The following is a 17,355-nucleotide window of genomic DNA, read 5'->3' on the forward strand; positions in this document are numbered from 1 at the left end:
AAGCTGCACATGATGCAGTGCAAGAGCACACAAGACCATGTGATGGAGCCTATCTGAATATAAATCTCAAATTTTGAGTTAAACGGTAAGATATACTTCCTGCCTCCAATTAGCAATGTGGGCTCCGATGTTATCTGTATAGATTTGTGAAGTGTGGCACAGCTATGGGTCAAAGGTGACATAAGGACACCATTTCAACAAGCAGCTCCTAATGGTGTCAGGAGGTTGCCTTACTGAACAGATGGCTTTGGAGCGAACAAGAAGCTTCTGTTAGCCTCTATCTTAAGTGGTGGGAGCACATTGCAAGGGCCAAGTCTGTTTCTGAGGGACTATCATTCTACCGGGCAGTTAAACTACCCTGACTTCAGAGACCAGCATAGCAATTTAGGGGTTTTAAAAATATTTTACAAATGCTGAGCCTATCTTTCCATGCTCTGCAGCCTAGCACCAGAAATAAATAGTCATCGTAACTCACAGAAAATAGGAATCTCTGTCTCCCAGCTGCCATATCTCACTGCCTTGAGAGCACAATAGGCTATTGTGTGGCAGAAGAAAAGTCCTTTTTCATCTTCCTTCTAGGACTGAAACTGCTCCAGGTACCAAGCATACACCTTGAAAGAGTCAAAAAGATGTAAAAAGAGGAAGAGAGGGTTGATAGGGAGCATCAGATTATTTATTTATATTTATTTTCCTCCTCCCCATTTGTGCTCAGTTTCCATGCTATGGTCAGAAGGACAGAGCACATCATGCCACCTTTCTGGAAGGGGGTGAGAAGAGATGTCCCCTCTGGGATGGCAGGCAGCAAGCTCGGGGGGAGCAGCTGGCAGACCGCAGGTGAGGGTGGGAGCTGCTCAAGCAGAGGCGGCTGCAGAGGGACGTGGGGATGAGTAGCGAGAGCAAGACTACTCTTTATCTGATATTTTGCAGCCTAGAGAAGGCCTATTTCTTTCAGACTCTGGTCATTTTGGTACATGTTCAATTAGGTATATGTACTCGTTGCCAGATTTGGGTTTCTGCGAAAGAGGGCTTTGTGTGAATACTCACAAGCCCTTGTGTGACAACAAACTCCTCTTTGCCACCTTGGTTTGCTGATATCTGATCTCTCTACTTTATTTACTGTGCTAGGTCAGCCATATGTATACCAAGACCCTGTACAAAGGAAGTGATTTTATTGCTTGATTGCAGATAACATTAACAAGGGGGAAATCAGACTTGCACGGTAATTAATTTACTAATTTCTCATCAGTATAGATGAGACAGATGTTGCTTTACCACAGAGAATCGATTTCTTTACTTCCCTTCTCCTTTGCTGACTGACTGGAGCCTGATTTTAAGATTTGCCGTGAATGGGTTGCTAGGTATTTAGCCATGAAACTGTAAGGCAATTTTTATGAATAATACAGAGAATTCATTAGAATTTCAATTGCTTTCCTCTGTATGTTACCTCTGTATGTTACCCTACAGCTTGAGTTTAGAAAGCCTTGACTTGGAAACAGGCAGACAGATGTCAGCGAATCAGAAATTATGAGATGAATAGTAGCTCCCCAAATTATCTGCATTATTCTAACAGGCATCCATGTACATGCACTCATATAAATAATCCTTTTAGATATATAGTTTCCTTTCAGATATGCACTCATTAATTTAATCTCTACCTTACTGTACCCAATGTTGGGCTGCTGGCAGAACCAGACCCCACCATTGAATTCCACAAATAGTGGAATAATCTTCCAAGCTCTCCCTACCTAATGTTGCTTCCTGCCAATATTGTTTGAATTAAATGCCTGTGCATCAAGGAGTAAATGCAAGCTGTTCAGAGAAAGTATCCAATGCTACAGGCAGCTCAAGGAACTGGGGGAATCGTGGACTGTTGAATAGATCCAAGGCATAAATGAATCAAGGTGGGGGAAAAGCTTCGGCTGGGGATCACAAATACACTTTTTCAAGTTGGAGGGAAAAAAAAAGCTGCTGATTTATGATTAAAAAACTCTGCTAATGATGTGGTTAAAAGTCTGACAGGTCAAATCTCATACAAGAGACTTCTTGTGAGAAAATAAACGATAATAAAAGAGAAGGAATGACCTTTTTGTGCCATAACTTAGGTTTTTCTAATCAAGGAATCAGAAGCATGGATGGGTGTTTTGCCTAAAATTGACCTTTCCTGTGCTGAAATTTAACTCTTTTCAGAGAGATGTTGCATGTGCAGCTTTTCATGTTTGCATGTTCAGTTCAAATCAGGCAAATTGTATTTTGAGTTCACATTTGTGGAAAAGAAACTGGAGGAGGACACAAATAAGCACGAGTTTGAGCTCTGTAGCAGCCAAGTGGATGGACTCCAGATGTTCTGCAAAATCAAGCAGGTGTGTTTGGTAAAGGTCTGTGATAAGAAAATGATATTCTCATTCGCTATAGCTACCAAAGCTATAATTAATCAATTGCAGCAAAATACACGATACGATATAGGAAAGATCTGGGCTTAGAGGAATGGGATAGAGTGAATGTTGTTTTTTTCACACAGAAAAGGAGTCTGTTTTGGCATTCATAGTGAAGAGGAACATTATCAGAGACAGCACTTTCTCCAGTCTTGTGCTAAGGTACTTTGTATGTATATTTTCTCAAAAGCTTATAAAGAAAATATCACCTTAACATTAGTGTCTCACAGCAACTTGGAATAGAGATAATTTTTATATGCAAATTCAAGCAAGAATGAAGTCCTAAATTACTCTATTTAAAAAATTAAGCAGCTTGTTGAAAGCATTTGCATTGATATCTTTAGTTGCAAGAAAACATAATGATTCACAATTAGTGTTTAATCTGTAATTAGAAAACATACTCTGCTGGATGAGAGACAGGAAATGCCAGTTTTCTGCCCAAACAGGTAGGTGCCCGAGGAGATCCCTGCCTGTGAGTGTCCTATCTCCATTGCAGCATCCCTGGCAAGCTGGGAGGGAGCCTTCCAGTTTTCACTCCCATTGTGACAGCCTGGGAGGTTGCACAGATGCAGCAGATGGAAACAAAGAGCAGAAATTCGTATTTCCCCAGCTGTTCATGCTGATGTTCAAAGCTTCCCTGCACAACAAAGCCAGCTCAGCTTGAATTGCCTACCAGTTTCTGCCAACTGGATATGCGGATTGAGACTTTTCCAAGTGGGATCTCCTAAAAACATATTTATGCACATGAAGGAAGGAGTCTGAGTCTTGTTTTGGAAAGCCTTGATTCTTCTGGGCCCTGCTAACTTAGCGGGCCGTGACTTTAACCTTTACTAGACACTCGGTTGGCCACAAGCTGTTAATGTAGGAACTTTCGCAGCCTTTACTTCAGAAAAGCAACAAAGGCTTTGCTTTCGCAGAGCCCCATCTTCACCCCCTTCTTTGGAGAGCCATGCAGATGCTGGAAGACACCTTGGTCTGCAAGTGTGCAGCTGTGGCCCCGTGGGGGCTGGTTTCCTCAGGCTGCTGCCAGACCCCGGGCAGCCAGTTGGGCATCACAAATGCAGGTGACCCCATCTGCAGTCACGGGAGCGGGAAGGGCTGCCTCATGCCAGGCAGTAGGATATCGAGGACCAAGACACGCCTGGTTCATCTCTGACGTGTGTGGCCATAAAGCCTTACCTTGACGGGGGGGGTCTAATTGCACGTGGTGTTTTTGCAGGGTAGCACTCCTGTAGTAGGAGAAGTTGTCCAAACTTCTGCTTCCAAGCTGGAAAAGGAAGCATTGCTGCCTGCGGAGGAGGCGGGGGTGATGCTGCCTCTGCTGCTGGACCCAGGGGCTGAACACCCACCAGGGCCGGCAACAGCTGGGGCCTGTTTACAGGCCAAAAATCCTGTCTCTGCCCATGGAGGTCAGGGAGGGAAATAAAGGTTGTCCAAGGACTGGGGGCCTGGCTTTGCAGCCAGAACAGGCATTTCCATAGGCATAAAGCGGAGCTGTGTGATCACCTGTATCAGTTATGCACAACTATTTATCATTAATCCAAGGTTATTGAAAGCATCGGTTTGAACTTCCTGCATCTGCCGCTTCCCAAGGGTTCACACAGAGATCAATTATGCATCAAAAGACTTTAATAAAAGCAAGCGGCGCAGCTGCCGCCGTGGTAGGGGCTGAGCACTCGCGGCCCGGGGTTGGGCTGTAAACACAGCCAGCGACGAGGCCTGTCGCCCTGCCCGGGCTTTGCCCACCTCCAGCACTGTGGAGGCAGTGGGATGAGATGGTGCACCCACTCAGAAATGTTCACCTCATCAAATCTTATAGCTGTTGCTGTATTTATTTACTATTCTTTTAGTATAAAACCTGGAACACCTTGTGTTTTGGGGGGGTTGGTGAAGAGGTTGAATCAAATACCCGCTCAGGTTATTCCCAAAGTAGCTTGGCATGAGATGTTGCAATACAGTTTTATGAGTGATTTTCCTAGCATAAATGTTGTACCCAAAGCTGAGTACGTGACGATGGGTGGGGAGGAGGCTGAAAGGAGCTTGGTTGTGACACAAAGGAAGTTTCTGGGAAGGTCAGGACCAGCTCGCAAGAGCACTATTTCCCAGCAGTTATTAGTTTCTTTGCCTTGATTTCCATTTGCATGAACCAAGCAGTTTCAAGTACCTGGTGCTCTCTCTGGCCTCTGGAGTTATAGATAAAATATGTGCCTTTAAGTCTTACAGGTTTCCTCTCATTTTATTCACAAAAATTACCTTGCCTTTACTTGCAAGGCCACACAACACTCCAGCCTCTTCCCTTACGACAGGAAGGCACAATATTTCAGTTTTCATTGATGATGGGTTTAGGTCAACAGCAGTATGGAGGTATCCATTTCTTTGTACATTTTTCCTCTTGGACTCTTTCAAGCAAAGCAACGAGAAGGTGTTTGCAGCATCGTTGTTGACCCATGGAAGCTGGGGTTCCGTCCTCCTCAGCACTAGGAAGAGGAAACCCATCAGCCATCATACCTACCTACCAAACCAACACCAGGGACCTGACACCAGCCTCAAGACCTGCTGACCTCAGGTATGGAGCTGTTGAAACCCAAGGTGCTTCTGAGCAACACGCTCCTCCATGCATAATCTGGTGTTCGCTCGGGAAGGCTGCAATTTACTTAGCGCTTCTTATATCTCAAGGCATCTTCTCAGTGCCTAAGTAAGAATTCTTCCGAGATTTTGGCTTTATTGTCTTAAATCCAAGTTGATCTATTTCCTACCATGAGGGTTTATGTTTATGAAAAAATATTTCTCAATGCTTGACCATGAAAAAGTTCTGGGAAGTGTTGCCTTGATTTCAGCAACTAATGCCATGGTATTAGGAAAGAAATCTGGTGTCATGTAATTTCACCTGAGCTGAGGTTAGGGTTGGGTATGTCGGTTTCTCCCGGCTGAGCTGGTGTAGTATTAGTTCAATGATGTCTTATGGCCTGGAAACTACAGTTTGTCAGAGAATAAAGACAGATCTTGTTTGGTATAAACTGTGACAGACTTCTGACAAGATAAGACCCAAGCTTGTGTTTAGGTTGAGGTGCCCTGAGGGGCAGCCGAGGCAGCAGTGGGCAGGATGCTGGCAGCAAGGTCCAGGCTGCATCCTCCAGCTGTGACCTCCACTGCAGCTAGTTTCATGGGTTACAGTGAAACCACAGTGATAAAACATCTCCAGCAGTGGATTTTCTTAAATACAGGTGTGCTGAGTCCTAAGGAAACATACTTAAGGGGGATTAAAATGGATCCACTCTTTCCTGAAGCCACTCCTATCTGGAGCTGAGGGAAGAGTGGGCACAAGCCTCACCACGGTGGGCTGCTGTTGCAGAGGGGAGGAGGAGCCCACCCTTCGTGGGGCTGTGGGTCTCATCTTTTCCACCTAGTTAGGATCAGCCGGGTCTGGCTTTTAACAGCAGCGTGCCTGCCTAAAATGCTGGTCGGTAAATTATATTTTTCTGTCTAGAATGAGGTAAATGTGTATTTTATCTCGGTAATTAATCTGAGGGATAGTGCTAACATGATTATTGTGTTCTCCTTTCCCTTGCTCCTGTCAATATGGCCATGTGGCATTTGTATCTCGGAGCCTTTATTAAACTGGTTTATTTGTAAGCAATCAAACAAGGAAAATTATAAGGACGGGGATGATTTTGTTCAGCCTGTCACCTTTATCCAGCATTAACAAGCTAGGAAATGGCACTGCCTTTTATTGTGTTCCTATCTCTGTAAACTTGCTTTTATTAAAAAAAAAATAAAGCTCTTAAATAAGCAAAGAGGAACGGGCTTGGAAAATTCTGTGGACTCCAAGGTGCTTCTCTGTTTTTCCTCTGCAGGACAAACACCACCCATTCCCCTTTTCCCACGCACCGAACATTTTTATTAATACGTCAGGAAACATGACTCAATCTGCAGCTTTGTCAAGACACAGAGAGGATATTTAGGTGCTTGCATTTACCAGCTGCTACTGTTTATTAATTTTTTTTCCCCCTTAAATCTTGATAGTTTAGTGCCTTAACACAGGCTGTTTCTTTGAACATAGTGACTAATAAGACAGTCAAAGTTGCCTTGGCATTAAAGCTTCTTTGGGAGGGCAATGAGTTATCAGTGAAGAAAATGCTGTATGTTATTGGAGGCTAAGAGAAAAGAGGTAGGAGAGTGTCTCACACGTAGCTCTAGTGAAAGTCATCCATAGGTACCCATTTGTTCCGTATCCCACGTCCCCAGTGACCATGCAACAAAATCTTCCCATGTCCTCTTCAGTCAGAGCAGAAGCCAAGGTATAACCTGAAATGGGTCACTGTTTGGTCCTGTCCAGGGACCAAGGCTGGGGTCGGGTAGGGGCAGCTTGCCTGTAGGTTACCTGCAGCTTGCTTTTTCGGTGCCAAACTGCCTGACCTCAGGTACAACTGCAGTATTGTCAGCCCTGGCCACTCACATAAGCCACAGCCTCATGGGGGTTTTTTTAGTGGTTGTCTCCTTGAAATTTTATGGGTTTCAGTGTGTATTTTCCAAAGGCTGAAGCCCAGGCACAGACCCCAGGTGCCTTGCGGTCGTTAGCCATCTGCATCACCATGGCAAGCACTGCAAAACAGCAATGGTCTACCAGCTGGGAGACTAGAAAAAGTGTTTTCTTCCAAGTTTCAAAGGTTTTAGGGTTTGCTTAGCACATTTTTTTATTTTCCACACAGGTTTAAATAACAACTGAGATTACTGTTCATTGCGGGACCTGAGGTCTTTTGGAAATGACCATTCTAGCTGCTCAAAGGTTTTAAATGTTCACAGTGAGGTAAATTAATTCTATACTTTGATATCAGAAGGAGAGAAAGAATATAATGGTATTAGACAGAGCTGGCTGCTTGCCCAGGGTGAGCAAAGTCACCTGGCCAAGCATGGGCTGAAGAGCTGAATGGTCATCTCTGGTTCTCATGAGGGCTGCAGCTTGTAAAAACAATAAAATAAAATAAATAAAATAAAATAAAGTAATCCCCTATACCACAGCCTTTACAGAGCCTCCTTATGATCACCTCTTTCACAAATGAACATCTTAGTTGCAGATACATGCTGATGTGAACACAAGCATCCCCAACAGAGGCAGTGTTATCTCCTGCACCATCACAAAGATGGTTCTAGGTAACAGTCATTTTATAAAGCTAATAAAACCAGTGCACTTTTAATTACCAGTGCTGCATTAAAACGAGTCAGGATAACATAGCTGTTCAGATTTGATTCTTACTCTGCATAGTACAGGTATCCTGTGTGAGTGAATGTCTGGTGTGTTTTAGCATGTTTTAATTAGAAAGAATAGTTCAGCCAAAATAAGACTTTCTAATCTTCTGACAACACAACAGTTATTTTCCCTACATGAGCCAAGGCACCTCCCAACCTCTGCTTTCAGGTGCCACACCTGCATGTAAAGCACACATAAGCTAGTTAGCACACTGTGCAAGGGGGCATCTCCGCAATCAGTGCCCTACTGTGCTCATCGCCGAGCGTGGGTGTAAAGAGGAGATAGTCCAGCATTTCCCAGCATCGGATGGATGGGAAACGAGAGCGGAGCCTTGCAGGACCCGAGCTGGGAGGTGGGTGGCAGGACAGTCCAAGCACTGCAAGGGGATGGTGTCCTGGTGTCCGCTACAGCACTTGATCTCACTGGATGCCTGTGATAATAAACCCAGGGGTTTAAAGGAATGATTGCTCCAGGGCTGTTTACACCCCATCCTGGCTCTGTTTGAACATCATCCACTGACTGTCTTGGCGAGAGGACAGCTGGGTCTCCTCTCCTCCGTTACAGAAGTGTGGCACCTGAATTGGGAAGAACATTTACCCTTCATACCTTCTTCAACTCCATCCCCTGGCAGTACAGCCTCTTGAAAGGAAGTTATGTCTGCATGTCAAATGCAAAGAAACAACAACTTATTTCTGAAATGTCAATGCCTTTTTATTAAAACTATTCCCCCGAAGGGCTGGAAACCCCAGTATGGTAAAATACCACATTACAGGAGAAAGTGGGACTGACTCTGTCAGAAATGAATTCCTCCATTCATCTGGCCTCTGGTCATTGTCCACACAGAGTCGAGCAGGACAGACAAACTCCGAAGAGAGGTCTGATCTTCTCTGAAAAAACAGCAATAGTCAGTTAAATAACTGAAGGAATTACTTAGGGCACAGGAGAGGATGGTTATGCATGCTGAAGGTCCTTCAGATCCTGTATTTTTCAGTCTGGATCAGTGGTGAAGAAGGCAGTTTAGAAGATGCAGCCCAGAAAGCCAACCGTATCCTGGGCTGCATCAAAAGAAGCGTGGCCAGCAGGTCGAGGGAGGTGATTCTGCCCCCCACTCTGGTGAGACCCCACCTGGAGTACTGCATTCAGCTCTGGAGTCCTCAGCACAGGAAAGACATGGACCTGCTGGAGCGGGTCCAGAGGAGGGACACAAAAACGATCAGAGAGATGGAACACCTTATCTATGAGGAAAGGCTGGGAGAGTTGGGGTTGTTCAGCCTGGAGAAGAGAAGGCTCTGGGGAGACCTTATTGTGGCCTTCAATACTTAAAGGGGGCTTATAAGAAAGATGGGGACAAACTTTTTAATAGGACCTGTTGCAATAGGACAAGGGGTAATGGGTTTAAACTAAAAGAGGGTAGATTTAGACTAGATATAAGGAAGAATTTTTTTGTCCAGAGAGGTGGTAGATGCTCCATCCCTGGAAACATTCAAGGTCAGGTTGGACTGGGCTCTGAGCAGCCTGATCTAGTTTAAGATGTCCCTGCTCATTGCTGGGGGGGGGGGGGGTGTTGGACTAGATGACCTTTAAAGGTCCCTTCCAACCCAAACTATTCTATGATTCTAAGATTCAGTGGGGTGTATCTATCCGGTCTACTCTACACAAGAAAGTGTGGTGTGCCTGGTTGCAATCCTAGCATGACATGCTCCTCTGCTTGAAGAAGAGGCAGGTCAGCAGTGTTGAGGAAGCAAGTAGGCCTGAACAATAGGTTTTGAAGAGGAAGAATGATCTGGAGGCCAAATTCCAGCTACATGCTCTAAATCTGGGAAGGCTGAGTTCATCCCTGGCTAATACCATCACCTGTCTCTCACCTTTGCCTCAGCACACTGTAGGCATTTAAGGGCATGGACCATCTCTTAAATCTGTTCAACAGATTTTATTTCAACTTTATTCCCTTGTGATGCTGAAAGAAACCAGCAGATATCTCCTACCTGTCATAATTTTAATCATGTCCCTTATCTAGAAAATTAACTGTCTTCTGTACTGCAGAACCTGAGACTTAACAGTACAAATGAGGCAGAGGATGGACATGACTTTCTATGCTTTTAAAAGGCACCTTGATGCAGAATTTCCCAGTAAAAGATACTTTTCCCTGAATATTGGATTAGCAGGAGATTATTACACACTTCCAAAGAGATCAGATTTTCTCTTGTGCTATCTTTGAGGGGTGAGACAGTGGCAGCTTGTATTCTGGAGCACTACTTTCCTGAGAAGCTGACTTCCAATATCCTTCTGAAGGACTGTCAAGCACATGTTATTGCTGATTGCTGCTATTCTGGTTTCAAATTAATTCTGAAGTGCTCCATTTAATGCTGGCAGGTGGTTTGTCCTGAATAAGCATGGCTTGCCCAAGCCAGTTTGGGGACCTACATAATTTTTTTAAAAGCTTGTGCTCCAGGACACATTTAATAGTCCGTCTAATCCTGAAACTTGAAATCTTTAGCCCCAACCATCATACTGCTTAGCCTGAATCCTGCCCCTCCAAACCAGCACCCCAGTCCCAGGTTCCCTGCCTCCCCCTCATGTTCTCACCCTGAAATACAACAATCCTGGTCATGAGAGGCTCAAAGCTAACACAAGGATATTCTTTGCACAATGTAGAGGTAAATTGTGGAACGCCTTTCCTCAGGATGTTAGGGATGCTGAAAGCCTACATGGCTTCAAAATTTGATTAAACTCATTCTTCTAAGAAAAACCCACCAAGAGCTCTTAAACCAAAACATGTGTCTCTGGTGCAGGAAGCCTCTGTGCTGCTGATCACTGGAGGCAGGCAGCATCACAATGTGGTTGTCCAGTCTTAGATATTTCCCCGAGCACTTGGTTTAGGCTGTGGGCTGGGGCTTTGGTTTTGCTCAGGGAGAGCTTGCGCTGCCCCAGGCTGTGCAGCCCAGTGCCCTGCGGCTGGTGCAAACAGAGGGCATCCTTCTGCCTGGCCATGGTGTCTCCCCTGCCTGGCCAGTATTGGGGACAGGATAATGAGCTACACAGACCTCTGGGTTGACTTAATAAGGCTCCTCTTATACAACAAGGATGCTAGCATGGGCCCCGGCACTGTGGGAAGTCCTGCCAAACAAGCAGCTGCCTGGCTGCACATCAGAGCAGGGTGTGCAGACCTCTGGGGTCTCAAGCAGCCGTCAGCCCCACATGTGTCTGTGACAGTTCTGCCGATGGGATATCCACTGCTACTGCAGAGACACCGGTGGTGGCAAAAGCAGCTAGATGCTCATATTTTCATCTAAATAAATGAAATGGAAAGGAGTCATTCGGTTGATACCAACCACTCATCCTCTTTTGAAAGCTGATCTTACGGACATCTATTGCAGTGACAGGTAAGAAGGGCACGTCTATAAGAGAAGGTTTGCATGGGCTTGCCCTTGATGCTGAGCTCCAGAAGCGGTTCTGACTGAACAGCAGCTGCATCCATGTCACCACATGCCTTAATCCTCTAGCCATGATCTGCTGCAAAATTTGCCACCCACGTGCTCGTACTGGCTGGATGACTCATGGCCTCCCTGCTCCTGGCTCACCAGGCAGCCCTGAAAACATGGGAAAGCCAGGAGCCAAACTGCACCACCACCCCACCAGCCCCGCTCGGCAGCAGGGGAGAGCCCCTGCCTTCTGCAGGGCTCTGAGCACCCACAGCTCCTCGTGGCCACCGGTTTCAACATCTCAGTGTGTACAGTGATCTGGGTTCAGGCCCTTGTAATGGAGAAAAAATAGACAGGGTAGCACTTGGGTTACTTGGGGAAGCAAATAGTGTGAGGGGAAGGGGTGTTTCCAGTTGCACACTGTTGTGGAGTAGTGTGAAGGGTGCAGATCAGCAGAGAACTGCAAGTCTGAATGAGTGTTATATGGCTCAAGCCGTGCATGTGGAGAAAGCATCTTACACCTTACAGATCTGCTAGAGCAAGAGGAGAGCTGTGACTCAGAGAGGCACTACAGCCTTTCCTGGCCGTGTGATGATCACACTGTGCTTCCACAAGTTGGTGGGTGAAGAAGCTGGAGGCGGCAAGTCGCTGTTGGATGCAGTTCATGGTACTGAAGCCACTGGCAGGTTGTATCTGGAGGTACCCACGCAAGCTCCTGGAGCAGGCAGTGAAGCAGCCCTGCCCAGGATGGAGCTGCAGCAGGGTGTCCAGCACCCAGGTCTTGCAGGAAGAGGTCCACGTTTCTCAGGGACCTTCTGGTTTTGCGGGGGCATGAGGGAGCACTGTAGGGCTGATGTGGGTACATGGAAAAGTCAAAGGGACACTGTCTTTCACAAATCTGCCAGTGCCGTGTTTGAAAGTCCCCATAACATGGATGCTTGCCTGCATGGGAACATTTTGGAACCACTGGTGGAGGAAGCTTCCCTCTGTGAACTAGTCTTCTCTTTTATGTCTGGCCTAAAGTCGGGAAAAGCCCAAGTCCTTGAGTTTAAGCCCAGCCTAGAGCGATTTCTGCCTTCATTGCTGTGACATCTAACCTAACGTCTTGACAAAAAGGTGGTGAGCTGTGGATGTAATGGCTTAAATCATATGGTTACCTGTCTACGTGGCAGCTCATAGCTGTGGCCCTGGGACCAGCAGTTTGCCACTTTACCACTGCACCAGCTCTGGAAAAGTCTTGGGCTCCAGGGCCAAGGCATCCAATCAGGCTGGAAGTGCTCTTTTTCCTGCACCCCAAAGCCAACAGACAGAAAGACCAAAGAAACAAGCCCCAAACTCAGAGCAGAGGTCTGTCCCCTCACTGTGCATTCCTGTGCTTGCACCATCACCTCTTTGCAAGCCAGACAAAGAGGATAGTCTGCCCAGCCGCAGGTGGAACAGGTCATGTAGATGTGCAAAGCTGAAGAGTCCCGGGCTGCCTGCCACTCACTGCTCCCTGCCAGGCTCCTGCCTCCCACTGCCTACAAGGCAGATGCAGCCGTGAAGCCATTTGGCAGGCTCCCACATGGCTGCATCATTCATCATCCAGCAGTAGCAAGCTGCCCACTTTTGGCATGGCTGGTTAAACTAGCTGCCTTGTGGCCTCCTAGCATGAAAGAGTGCAGCACACCACCGCTAGCAGAAGTGATAAGTGCTCTGCTCCTTTCCTGGTTTGCCATGCCCCGGTGTCAGGTATTACCATGCTGTCCCGTCCCCCACCGCACATGTCCCATTAAGTACTTGCTTCTGGCAGACCTTAGGAAGCTGTTGCACAGTGCGGGGGTGGAGGAGGTAGGAGGGTGTGGGTGAAGGGTACAGCCATCAGGCTGTGCTCTCAGGGGACTGTAAAACTAATGCATTGCTTTATATGGCTGGGGATACACTTTTGACCTTAAGAAGTAAGACCTAGAATGCTAAAGCAAAGAAGAAAACTCACTGCCATAAGCATGGGCTCATTAGTAACTTACTGATAGTAGCTTGGCCACGTTTGGGGCAGAGAGCAGTGACCCTAGCGTGGCTTTGAAGGGACCTGAGTGATTGGCAGCTCATCTGAAACACTCACATTCCCCACATTAACCAGCACTCTAGGTCTGCCATGCATCGGGTCCCGTGCTCACCCAGCAAAGTCACCTCACTGAATTAACACAGCTGCAGAGATGAATAAAAATGTGGACCTTGACATGCCCATGTTGAGTTCAGTAAGACCTTGGAAATCGCACTCCAGCTAATATGCCATCAGTTCCTAGAAGGTCAGAGATCTGGAGGTGAGCAGTTGTGACTGTGACTTAGCCCTTCCCTGGGTATTTTAAACTATTTTAAACAGCTGTTCACTTCTTAGCTGCTGGAGCTCTCCAGGAGGAGAGGAAAAACACTCCAATGAAATTCCACTTCTGCAGAAATGTGTCCAAGATAAAAGAGCTGAGAGGCTCATTGCCCATGTTGTTGGGAAAAACAGATAAAGACAATTTGCTAATTTGTGGTGTCCAACTAAAGTGCACATCAGCATTACTGCGCAGTGGAGGTTCCTGTTCCTCTCCTCTGGACTGGTGGCTGTCTGGCTCTGCTTAGCATCAGGCGTAACAAGTCCTGGCCACAGAGTCCAGAAATGGAGGCACCCAGAATCAAGGCTGATTTTCAAAAAACATATGTTTTAAGCTATATTAACCTCTCTGCATCAGGTTCCCTACCTGTCAAAAAGGAGTGTGGTACGTGCATGCTAATGATGTGGTGAAATCCTGCTGCTATTACATTTGAATAATGTAATATTTGGAAAGTTCGGAAAAACTTCGGCTTTTTAAATTTCAGGTTGTTTTTGTTAGGAGAGGAACTGGGGATGGAATTTGGCATTTCTTTGCCATATCCCACTGCTTTGCCAGTATACCCAGCACCCTGCCCCCCACAACGCCAGTGAGTCCAAACCACAGGACAGAGGTTTCTCACTGTCGTGGTTTAACCCCAGCCAGCAACTAGAGCACCATGCAGCCGCTCACTCACTTCCCCCCCACCCAGTGGGATGGGGGAGAAAATCAGGAAAAGAAGCAAAACCCGTGGGTTGAGATAAGAACGGTTTAATAGAACAGAAAAGAAGAAACTAATAATGATAACACTAATAAAATGACAACAGTAATAATAAAAGGATTGGAATGTACAAATGATGCGCAGTGCAATTGCTCACCACCCACCGATCGACACCCAGTTAGTTCCCAAGCAGCGATTTCCCCCCTCCGCTACTTTCCAGTTCCTATACTAGATAGAACATCCCATGGTATGGAATACCCCGTTGGCCAGTTTGGGTCAGCTGTCCTGGCTGTGTCCTGTGCCAACTTCTTGTGCCCCTCCAGCTTTCTCGCTGGCTGGGCTTGAGAAGCTGAGAAATCCTTGACTTTAGTCTAAACACTACTTAGCAACAACTGTAAACATCAGTGTGTTATCAACATTCTTCACATACTGAACTCAAAACATAGCACTGTACCAGCTACTAGGAAGACAGTTAACTCTATCCCAGGTGAAACCAGGACACTCACTGACAGTTCCTGGTCCCTTTCTAACAAGCCCTTTGACCAGGGGCTCTCTTTCCTGCCTGATCCTGTGTCATGGTTTAATCCCAGCGAGTAACTAAGCACCACGCAACTGCTCGCTCACTCCCCCACACCCAGTGGGATGGGGGAGAGAATCGGAAGGAAAAAGGTAAAACTCGTGGGTTGAGATAAGAATGGTTTAATAGAACAGAAAGGAAGAAACTAATAATAATAATAACAATAATAAAAGAATTGGAATATACAAAACAAGTGATGCACAATGCAATTGCTCACCACTTGCTGACTGATGCCCAGTTAGTTCCCGAGCGGTGATCCCCCCTGGCCAACTCCCCCCAGTTTATATACTAGACATGACGTCACATGGTATGGAATAACCCTTTGGCCAGTTTGGGTCAGCTGTCCTGCCCGTGTCCCCTCCCAACTTCTTGTGCCCCTCCAGCCTTCTTGCTGGCTGGGCATGAGAAGCTGAAATGTCTTGTATGTATGATTTCATCTCCAGATACAGCATTTACCTGCTGTGCCAGGAAGAAGCTCATTCTAATGCTTTTTCCCATTGTGTCATTAGCCATTTGATTTGGGAATCCTGAACATCATGGAAAAACCCCAGAACTTCTGTGTTTGCAGGAACTATACTGCATTTCCAAGGAAGTGCTAAGCCCAGCTTGAAAGCTATGAACCTCTTTTTTGAGAATCTCTTCAATCTCCCCTTTCTCACTTGAATTGGACAGGGTTTGAACCCATCTGGCTGGATTCTCTGGCTGCAGTGCACATGTATACCAAATTCTGCTGGGACTAATATTAAAATGTACTTACTTCAATGGATAGGATATCAAGGTATTGACTGGAGGCATGAGTTGATGTCACCGTTAATTTGTGCACCTCATTACCCTACTCAATCAGAGTGCTCTCATTCCATTGGGAAACATTGCTGTAATTAAGATCCTGGAGCTTTTTGAGAAAAAGGAGTAGAAACAAAATAAATTGAAGAAGAGCTGCTCTCAGCTTCTGTAAAAAGCAATAGTTATGTTTTACTTTTCTGCCAAGCCAGAAGAACGGTGTTTGACACACATCATTGATTGCTTGGAAGCAAGTTACGGAGCCAGACCCAGGGCGGTCACATGAATAAGTACTGACTTCAGGGGGAAAATACAGTGTGCAGCAGCTGAGGTCTTGGAGCATTGTCTCAAAGAAAGACTTCTTCTTGAAGCATCGGGTTTTCTTTCATTTTCTAAGCTTGTACTTGCCTCTGGTGTGTTATGTTCTGCTGTACAGTGAGGTACGGGGAGAGGACTCGCATTCAGGCAAGCATCTCTGAGCAGGCATCGGGAGCACCCGTTTACCAGTGCAGTGTGTGCGATGGGAAGGAAGGTCTGCCTGCAAGTTAGTGTGCAGACAAATTTAAAAACCAGGCCATATTGCAGAAGTTTTGTGGTTGAAGCGGAAAGACGGCACAGGCAAGTTGAATTACATGCTTCCAGCATGGTCTTCCAGGCTGCAGAGGTCATTAAATGTGGGCAGTACATCTGAAACAGCAAAAGTTGGCAGAGATGTAATTGATGATTTGACGCCCTGTAGCCTCTCACTGAGACCCCTCGCTATCCCACACCAGCTGGTTGATTTGAGTTTCTTCCTGGTGTCCCAAACTATCCGTTTTTCAACGCACTTGGTGGAACTGCAGCTGGCTTGGGGAAGAGCTGGGGTCGGCTGTCAGAGAGCAGCTGCAGCAGGCAGCCCCAGCAGGCAGCTGCAGGCAGGGCTCCCCTGGGGGATGCTGTGACAGCAGGGTGCTCTGGGCCACGCCGGGTGCTGGGCCCATGCAGCCTCCCAGCACATGTCGCAGCGCTGCTTTCCCTGATGATCTCCTACCACAAAAGCGACACGCTAACTTGACAACCCATGCCCCATTGCTTTAGCCTGGGTATAGTTTAAATAAGTAAATATAAAAACACTCAACCGGTTAGTCAGAAGAGAGGAACACATATCCCTTCTCCGTCCTCCTAAGCTCTTTCCTCTAACCTTTGTTCATTTACTTCTTGTTATTATATTAAAGAGCAGTTAGATAAACCCTAACTTGGATTTCTCAATAATCACTGTTTGTGTGGTACAGAGAGAAGCTGGAGATGGAGACAAGGAGGGAAAAAGCTATTTTCACTTCCCTATCAACATGAGATGTTCAGCATTAAAGAGCAGAAATTATGATCTGGCCTGACAGAGCTGGCATAAGGGTCACACCTTGGCAGGGATGTCACCCAGCCTGTAGCACTGGCCTGTAACCGATAATCTCCTGATACTATTACAGGCAGTGCCATTATGACTGTCAACTTTAATTAAGCACACTCCCATTTGCTGTGTCCTTCTAAACATTGCTCCAGGGCCACGGCTAATTCAACGTGCAGCCACGTTTCACCAGGAGGGGTTTTGCCTTGTTGAAGTCGGGTTTTGATCAGCCACTGGTGGGGTTAGCTCAGCATTTTTGTGCCTGCAGCAAGAAGACCCTTTGCAGTGCGGCAGGGGACCGTGGTGGGAGTGGGTCATCCACCTTCTGCTTTCCCCCAAACTCCCAGCTGCTTCCAGTGCTGCTCCTGGGGCTCCCAGCTCTCGCGGGGGCTTGGAGGCAGAGACCCCTCCCCTCCTCCAGGCAGAGGGGAGCCAAGCAAAGGAGTGCTGGGCATCCT

The sequence above is a fragment of the Harpia harpyja genome, chromosome 3 (genome assembly GCF_026419915.1).
Source record: "Harpia harpyja isolate bHarHar1 chromosome 3, bHarHar1 primary haplotype, whole genome shotgun sequence".
Lineage (NCBI taxonomy): Eukaryota > Metazoa > Chordata > Aves > Accipitriformes > Accipitridae > Harpia > Harpia harpyja.